Raw genomic sequence first — 9283 nt, 5'->3', positions numbered from 1 at the left:
AAATGCACTGCAGAATGTTTTGGTCCATACATGTATGTATATATGTATATAAATAACTATATTGTTTTATTTTGTTTTATATGTTACCATATTTTAACATAGGACTACACTTGTTTAAATCTCTCTTTACTGATGCTTGATGTTTGTTTGAAACTGCCAAAGGCTCAGTAGTTTTTACTTGTCTTCCTGCAGTGAACATCACAACAGATTCACAACTGAAATGTGAAAACTGATGCACAACACAAGAGGGCGCCTTCATCCTGCTAACCAGGGATGTAGTGGAGGTTAAAGCTCCTCAGGAGCAACATAAATCTGCACCAACCAGAGATGATTGACTCCTGACTTAAACTGAGACTGAACATGTTGCTTTCAGACATGACGTCCTTCTGATGAACTGAATGCAGCAGTCCATTTGGATATTATCATGATTATAAAATCAATTTTAAAGTACTTCTGTGCTGGTAAAGGTGGAGTAACTTTACCTGTGATCATCATCCATTGCTGTTGTTGTCATGAGTAGTAAATAGAGGCCCAGAGTGTTTGACAACGGCACAAGTTTGCTAGCATTACAACGATTATTTGCTAACAGATCAGCTAAACAATCAACCGTAAGAGTTGTATGCAGTAGGTTATCCATTTGTCCGGTGACAAGGCTATTAAATAAAACAGTCCCTTCACTCATGGTTTCAATAGTAAACTGTCATAGGAATGACAATTACCAATAAAAAACATTATATTCTAACCAGAAACACTTAAGAAAACATAAATTACAAAGTATCTTTTGTATTTCATGCAAGTAGGAGGTTTTTCAGTAATTTTTAACAAAGCTCGCGTCACCGCTATGCATCACGGGATTTCTGAGGGACAGCCTTTAAAGCTGATAGGCTATAAGATCATCAAATTCCACTGGACGCCATGAAAAACTTACTCACTCTTGTGTTTTGCCTGCAACATCTTAATTATTAGCTAGTAAACCAAATACGTCAGATGTGATACGTGAAAAACAGAAGTTTAAATGGATTGATGATAAAACCGAGTTTGCTTCGAAGGAGAATTTCTGTCACCTTTTTTTTGGGACAGACAATAAAACTATCTATCTATCTATCTATACAAGATAAAAGCATTGACAAGACTAAAAAACACGTTTAAGATAAATATAAAATTAGTAAAATAGAATAAAAAAAGGGATAAAATAAAGTCAAATAAGATCGGGAAAAGCTCTCCTATAAAAGTAGGTTTTAAGAAGGGACTTAAAAGAGTTCACTGACTCAGCCGACCTGATTTCCTCGGGCAGGCTGTTCCAGAGCCTCGGGGCCCTGACAGCAAACGCTCTGTCCCCTTTAGTTTTCAGTTGAGACTCTGGAACAGACAGCAGACCTCTGCCCAAAGATCTCAAGGTACATGCCGGTGTGTATGGGACTAAAAGGTCAGAAATATAACAAGGCGAGAGGCCATGAAGAGCTTTAAAAGTGATCAATAGAATTTTAAAGTCAATTCTAAAACATACTGGGAGCCAGTGTAATGAAGCTAAAATTGGAGTAATGTGGTTATATTTCTTTGTTTGGTTAAAAGCCTGGCAGCTGAGTTCTGGACAGTCTGGAGTCGATCAATAGATTTTTGGGTTAAACGGTTGAAAAGGCTGTTCCAGCCGTGATGAGATGAAGGTGTGTAAAATGGTCTGTGTCCTTAAAAGTTAACATAGATCGAATTTTTGCTATATTTCTAAGTTGATAAAAACATGATTGAACAAGCTTTGTGGTGTGCTGCTCAAAATTTAAATTACTATCAAACCAAACACCAAGGTTCTTTGCCACAGGCTTAATGTGATTTACTAGGGAACCAGCAGATGGCAGTATTTGTTTTGCCATCTGCTGGGACCCAATGACCAGGATTTCTGTTTTGTCTGAGTTCAGCTGGGGTAAATGATTTGACATCCATTTTTTAACTTCACAAAGGCAGTTGTTAAGTGAACTCAGCATTTCAGGGTCTGTGGATCTGACGGGCAAGTATATTTGTGTGTCATCAGCATAAATATGAAAAGAAATGCCATGTTTATGGATAATATGTCCGAGGGGAAGCAGATACAAGGAAAACAAAATGGGTCCTAAGACCAACCGCTGAGGCACACCATATTTAACTGGACAGAACGAAGAGACATAGTTGTTTACAGACACGCAAAACTTCCTATTTGACAGGTAGGATGAAAACCATTCTAAGGCAGTACCAGAGATCCCCACCCAGTGCCTCAGTCTGTCTAACATGATGTTGTGGTGTCCATGGTGTCAAAAGCAGCGCTAAGGCCCAGGAGTACCAGGACTGAGCACATGCCTTCATCAGCAGACATTAAAAGGTCATTGGTGACTTTAAGCAGGGCAGTGTCAGTGCTGTGGTACTTCCTGAAACCAGATTGAATTTTTTCAAATAATTTGTTATTTTCCAGTACAGTGAGCAGCTGTTTGGACACAATTATTTCTAGAATCTTTGCAATAAAAGGCAGTTTTGAAATTGGTCTAAAATTATGTGGGAGGGAGGGATCTAAACCAGGTTTCCTTAAAAGTGGGTTCACACAAGCCGTTTTAAAATAATCAGGGACACAACCAGTAGATAGGGAGCTGTTGAAAACAGAGATCAAATGGGGCCCAACAGAATCTATTACTTACAGTAAAAACTTTGTAGGTATTACCTCAAGTGGGCTGGAGGACACTCTCATTTGTGATACTGTTTTTAAAAGCTCAGACAAGTCGATGGGATAAAACTGGTTAAAACTCTCTTGTTGCTGGTGAGGAACCTCTGAGTAAGAGGCCGTGGGGGGTAGAGGCTCTGATTGACACCACCTTATTGGTAAAATAAGATAAAAACAATTCACAGTCATCATTACTTCCAGCTGAGGCACAAGGAGGGGTTGGGTTTACCAGCTGATCCACAGTCTTAAACAGAAACCTGGGATTGTGTTTATGTGTAGTAATGAGTTCAGAAAAATAGTGTGTTCTCGCATCCTTAACCATGTTATTGTAGTTAATTAATAAATCCTTCAGACTGAGGTAATGGACTTGGAGACTGGATTTTTTCCATCTGCGCTCTGCTTTCCTGCATTCCCTTTTTAGGCTGCAAATGCTGTCATTTATCCAGCGTTGCTTACTAGCTTTAGACGGAGCAGTAATATTTAGTGATGACAAGCAGATATGATTGAAGTGATCGACCAGATTGTTGGTGTTGGAATCAGGCAGGTGTTGGCTTTGGCTCTGAAAGAATGTGCAAAACTTTGAAACACTTTGTTCATTAAAGAAGCGAGAACACACGGAGCTTGGTGAGGCGGCATGAGTAACAGGCGAATCGCAGCTAAAAACAATACATCTGTGGTCAGATATGGTCATGTCCACTAATTCCGCAGAGGAAATGCTGACACCCAGGGTAAAAACCAAGTCCAGTGTATGACCACGGTTATGTGTTTGCCCTTTGACATGTTGTTTGAAGTTAAAAGAAGTGGCCATATTTAAAAAGTCAGTTGCATTAACATTGGTGGGGTCATCAACATGAATATTAAAATCGCCACAAAGAACAATTCTGTCATAATTTAAAACCAGAGTAGATAAAATTCAGGAAATTCTGATAAAAATCCTCCAGGTGGTTTTGGGGGGCGATAAATTATAACAAATGATAGGTTGCAGCCCTCCAACTTTAAGAGTGAGAACTTCAAAAGGAGTTAAATTCATCACAGCATACTTGATGACATTTTAAATTTTTCTTATACACGCTCACTAGCCCACCACCACGACCACTGACCCTCGGTTGACTAAAACAATCATATTGAGGTGGACACAGTTCAGCTAGCTGGCTATAGTCATTCATTTGCAACCATGATTCAGTTAAAACATAAAATCTAGATTTGCAGACAAGATAAAAGTCTTACTTGAAAGTGACCTCACATTGAAGAGAGACATTTTAAATGAGTTTGTTCTGGGTGCTGGAGTTGATGCAGTCTCCTTAAGAGATTACTACACTGCTCAAAAAAGTAAAGGGAACACTAAAATAACACATCCTAGATCTGAATGAATGAAATAATCTCATTAAATACTCCTTTCATTACATAGTTGAATGTACTGACAACAAAATCACACAAAAATTTTCAATAGAAATCAAATTTATCAACCCATGGAGGTCTGGATTTGGAGTCACACTCAAAATCAAAGTGGAAAACCACACTACAGGCCGATCCAACTTTGATGTAATGTCCTTAAAACAAGTCAAAATGAGGCTCAGTAGTGTGTGTGGCCTCCATGTGCCTGTATGACCTCCCTACAACGCCTGGGCTTGCTCCTGATGAGGTGGCGGATGGTCTCCTGAGGGAGCTCCTCCCAGACATGGACTAAAGCATCCGCCAACCCCTGGACAGTCTGTGGTGCAACGTGGCGTTGGTGGATGGAGCGAGACGTGATGTCCCAGATGTGCTCAATTGGATTCAGGTCTGGGGAACGGGCGGGCCAGTCCATAGCATCAATGCCTTCCTCTTGCAGGAACTGCTAACACACTCCAGCCACATGAGGTCTAGCATTGTCTTGCATTAGGAGGAACCCAGGGCCAACCGCACCAGCATATGGTCTCACAAGGGGTCTGAGGATCTTATCTCGGTACCTAATGGCAGTCAGGCTACCTCTGGCGAGCACATGGAGGGCTGTACGGCCCCCCAAAGGAATGCCACCCCACACCATTGCTGACCCACCGCCAAACCAGTCATGCTGGAAGATGTTGACGGCAGTAGAACGTTCTCCACGGCGTCTCCAGACTCTGTCACGTCTGTCACATCTGCTCAGTGTGAACCTGCTTTCATCTGTGAAGAGCACAGGGCGCCAGTGGCGAATTTGCCAATCTTGGTGTTCTCTGGCAAATGCCAAACGTCCTGCACGGTGTTGGGCTGTAAGCACAACCCCCACCTGTGGACGTCGGGCCCTCATACCACCATCTGTTTCTGACCGTTTGAGCAGACACATGCACATTTGTGGCCTGCTGGAGGTCATTTTGCAGGGCTCTGGCAGTGCTCCTCCTGCTCCTCCTTGCACAAAGGCGGAGGTAGCGGTCCTGCTGCTGGGTTGTTGCCCTCCTGCGGCCTCCTCCACGTCTCCTGATGTACTGGCCTGTCTCCTGGTAGCACCTCCGTGCTCTGGACACTACGCTGACAGACACAGCAAACCTTCTTGCCACAGCTCGCATTGATGTGCCATCCTGGATGAGCTGCACTACCTGAGCCACTTGTGTGGGTTGTAGACTCCGTCTCATGCTACCACTAGAGTGAAAGCACCGCCAGCATTCAAAAGTGACCAAAACATCAGCCAGGAAGCATAGGAACTGAGAAGTGGTCTGTGGTCACCACCTGCAGAACCACTCCTTTATTGGGGGTGTCTTGCTAATTGCCTATAATTTCCACCTGTTGTCTATTCCATTTGCACAGCATGTGAAATTGATTGTCAATCAGTGTTGTTTCCTAAGTTTGATTTCAGCTAGGATTTGAGCAGCTAACATTTCTGAGCCCCGTTTGTTTGGGTGAAGTCCGTCTGTCTTAAAAAGAGACATTCTTTGCCAGAAAATATTAAAATTATCCACATAACACACACCGTGAGCCCTGCAGGCGGACTGGAGCCAGTCGTGGAGGCCAAGGAGTCTACTGAAGCGGCCATCACCGCGACCAACTGTGGGAATGGGACCAGAGATAAAAACGGACTTTCCACACTGCTTTAAAAAGTTAAAAAGACGGTTAAAATCTGATTTTGTCAGCTCAGACTGCTGAAGAGCTGATTTGTTCCCACATGGACTATCACTCTTGTGATGGAGGACGGGAGCGATGGCATTAGCACCGGGGAAGCAGTGAGTGGTAGCGTTAAAGAAACGGATGTTTCTGGTTATGGAGTCACCAATTGTTAGTGTGGTTGGGGAGAAAAGGGGACGAGGAGATGCCGGTTGTGGGGTTCCAGAGCAGGACTGAGCAGAATCTGCTTCAACACTGCGTGTGGACTGAGGATGGAGTGTGTGAGCTGCCGAGTGTTGTGTTGGAGTAGCAGTAACAGACCTGAGAGAAGGGCTACCCGACGGTGCAGGGTAGAGACGGCCTCCGGAGCGTCTGAGCACAGCCTCCTTCAGGATCCTACGTCGGGAAGCGGAGGTTTTTGAAGGGATGACGGCCGCTGATCAGGCCCAGGGCGGGAGATGTAGCCGGTGAAGGAGATGCAACAGTGTCAGCAGGCACTGTCCGCCGAAAGAGATCCGTATCAGGGAGACTCGAAGCTACAGGTGCATCCGCTGGATGGACCGGAGCGTTGTCAGACAGGGCTGCATAGCGGTTGGAGAGGCCGAGGTGCGGAGGAGAGACAGCCCCATCCGAGCCTTTCTTGCAGCCACGGACCACCACTTCAGCCCAGCTTGACGATTCGGAGTCGAGCAGGAGGAAAGCCTGGGAAGGCTAGAGGCGTCCCATAACACGGTGTCCTGGATGTTAGCAGTTGCGCTAAGAGAAACAATCTGTTCGGCTTGTACTGAAGCTACATCCATAAAGCCAGTTGGCAGGGAATCTTTCTCTTTGAGTTCTTCTGAAAGTCGTTGAATGTCTTCCATAAGGTCAGCAATCTTTTTGTTCGCTTTCTTAAGGAGTGCAGTCCTCATGGGGCATGGAGTTCTCGGCGGCTATGGAGCTTTGTTGTGATCAGTAGCGTTGATGACGTTTTTACGGTCATCTATCTTAAAATCCATGTTGGATGACTAAAATCCTTAACCCACGTAAAACTTAAGTTAAAAACTTAAGTTAAAAACTTAAGTTAAAAACTTAAGTTATAAAAAGGATATAAAAATTTCACGAAAAAGTGTGGATTGAAACTGGATAAGAGTCCGGTTTAAGACAGAGCTTCCGTAGTGATGTATCCGTCCGTATCGAGGCTTCGAAGTGTGTGTCGATAATACAGGATGATTTTTGTGAAGCGCGTATCGAGGCTTGTGTTGATGACGTATGTGGTGACGTTCGAAGCCGTATGTGACCGATTCAGGAGATGGTTTGCGGGTTTCGCGTGCGATTCGAAAGGAGCAGCAAATGTAACGTACCCCCCAACATTTAGTGGACTTTTGAACTTGAACACAATTAGATTTTATCTACAGCTCATTTTAAATGACTAAAAAAGTTTATCAACTTATGTCAGAATTGCTTTCATCAGATAACTTCAAAAATTGTGATGAAACAGAGGAAAAGAAAGTGTTGACATTTTGTGGCTTTGGTAAGAATTAAACTCTTACCCCATATTACACTAATAATTTTCTAAAGCAGGTAAAATCATCTCCAAAAAAGAAACAGCCTGAAGCACTGTGGAAGTGTTATTTTTAAATAAAGATGAATAAAATGTTGTCTCTATTATCTAAAGTCACAAACCAAGTTATCATAACCCTCTCCCTGGTTTCCACTTTCCTTTTGACCCTGTCATTGTATCATAAAGACAGACCCTTATTAAAAGCTAATCAGTCATGTATTGGCATCACGAACATCATTCATTCATTTATTCAATTCAAAGCTACACACACAAAAGCCGTGTTCCCGTTATAATCACTCTGCGTGTTTTACATTTAGTGTCCACTTGATGGCACAGTAGAGCAAATGAAGCACCGTGAAGCTTCGGCCCATGAGTGAACCAATTGGATGGAAAGCTTCAGCAATTACATCAGCGATCTTGTGACTTACCCAGGAACTAGGAACTTTTTGAAGAACTCCAGTGCAGGGACCAGTACGCTATAATGTTCGTACCACTGTTATTCTGTCAATAAATTCTCAGTAATGTTGTTAAGTTTGAACCTAAATCGAGACACATCTGGCTCGTGATGTAACATTACAGAATATTCTTGGTTTGTGAATCTTAAAATCACTTTGGAAAAATAAATATACAACAGTGGTATGAATTGAAACATTGCTTTATTATTATCATTAGGCTATTATAAATAAGTTTTTGAAGGAATTATCCCCAGTAGGGGCTGGAAAGACCTGTGGGGGATGCAGAACAGGGGTCTGCATCCCCACAGCAGAGGTCAGAAACCTCACTAAAAGTGTACGTGCGTCCAAAACAAAATGGCTTACACCAAAAATAAATTAATTCAGACTTATAAAACCGTGCATGCACACTTGTAAGCTTGTTCCAAATCACAATCAACTTGAAATGTGGCCTATGTGAGGAAGCGCCATATCCGATCCCTTCAAACGCTTACAACTGTCTATAATGGTTAGTGGATTATTAATACTACTGACTGCAGGAAGAAAAGAGGCAAACTCTGAAAGAGGATCTACAAAACGAGATTTAACTCAGCGTGACACTGACATTCCTTTTGGTGAAGCTGAGTTGTTTGGTGGGTAACAAACGCACTTTCATGCAACGCTCGTGCACCAAAGGAAAAGGGGCGCCAGGGTTCCCCTCCCTTTATAACCGATCTGCAGGAACGGGGCATTCCTCCTGAGTAGTGACATCACTGACCGAAGGGGACACTCGCACACACACCCGCAAATTATCTTAAATTATGTTTTTTTTTTGTTTTATTTTTTATAGCAAACTTCAGTGAGAATCAATCAAACAAGTGTCTGATTATTTAGAAAGGCTTTAGGCTTTAAGCTATACTACTCAGAGGTAATATTTCGATATTTTACACAGTTGTAGGACTATTCACTTCAAACAGTTTCATCCTTCTGCCATGTGAGTCGCCATTTCTAATTTGTCCTCTTTATGTGCGTACACGTGGTTCAGAGTTTAGGCTACTTACAGGATGCACATTTTTAATGTCTTAAACGTTTTGTACTATATCGTACTATAAAAGACATTCTGGATCAAAAGACTGAAGAAACAAGGAGAAAAACCAGAACACACTAACTCAATGCCGGTCGCTGAGGATTTTCACTCTTCAGAGCAGAAGAATCAAGAAGGAAGAGACTTTGTTTTTGGGAAGCTTTAAAAAACATGCCAAAAACAGCAGGAATTTATTCCTGCTGTTTTTGGCCAGCATATTTGGATAAATGTCCTCCTCAAAAAACATATCTGCATGGACTGAACGTGGAGAGTTTGTGTTTAATGGTAATGTTATTAAATGGTCTCGTGTATGATTTGATAAGAGGAGTAACTGCTTCTCACAATGTCTGACAGCCAGAGACCTACAGGTTGGATGAATATCTGCAATCGTTGGCTATACTGAATATACCTTTATCAGTTGTACCAAATCTACAGGTCAAAAGAAAAATTGACGAGATTAAGAGAAAGACTTTTGGAGAATCTCT

Source organism: Micropterus salmoides, unplaced genomic scaffold, assembly GCF_014851395.1.
Source record: "Micropterus salmoides isolate LMB-PRFRI ecotype aquatic unplaced genomic scaffold, ASM1485139v1 Ms_hic_scaffold_14, whole genome shotgun sequence".
Classification (NCBI taxonomy): Eukaryota; Metazoa; Chordata; class Actinopteri; order Centrarchiformes; family Centrarchidae; genus Micropterus; species Micropterus salmoides.
The sequence above is the reverse complement of the archived record's forward strand: the minus strand, read 5'-3'. Positions refer to the sequence as shown.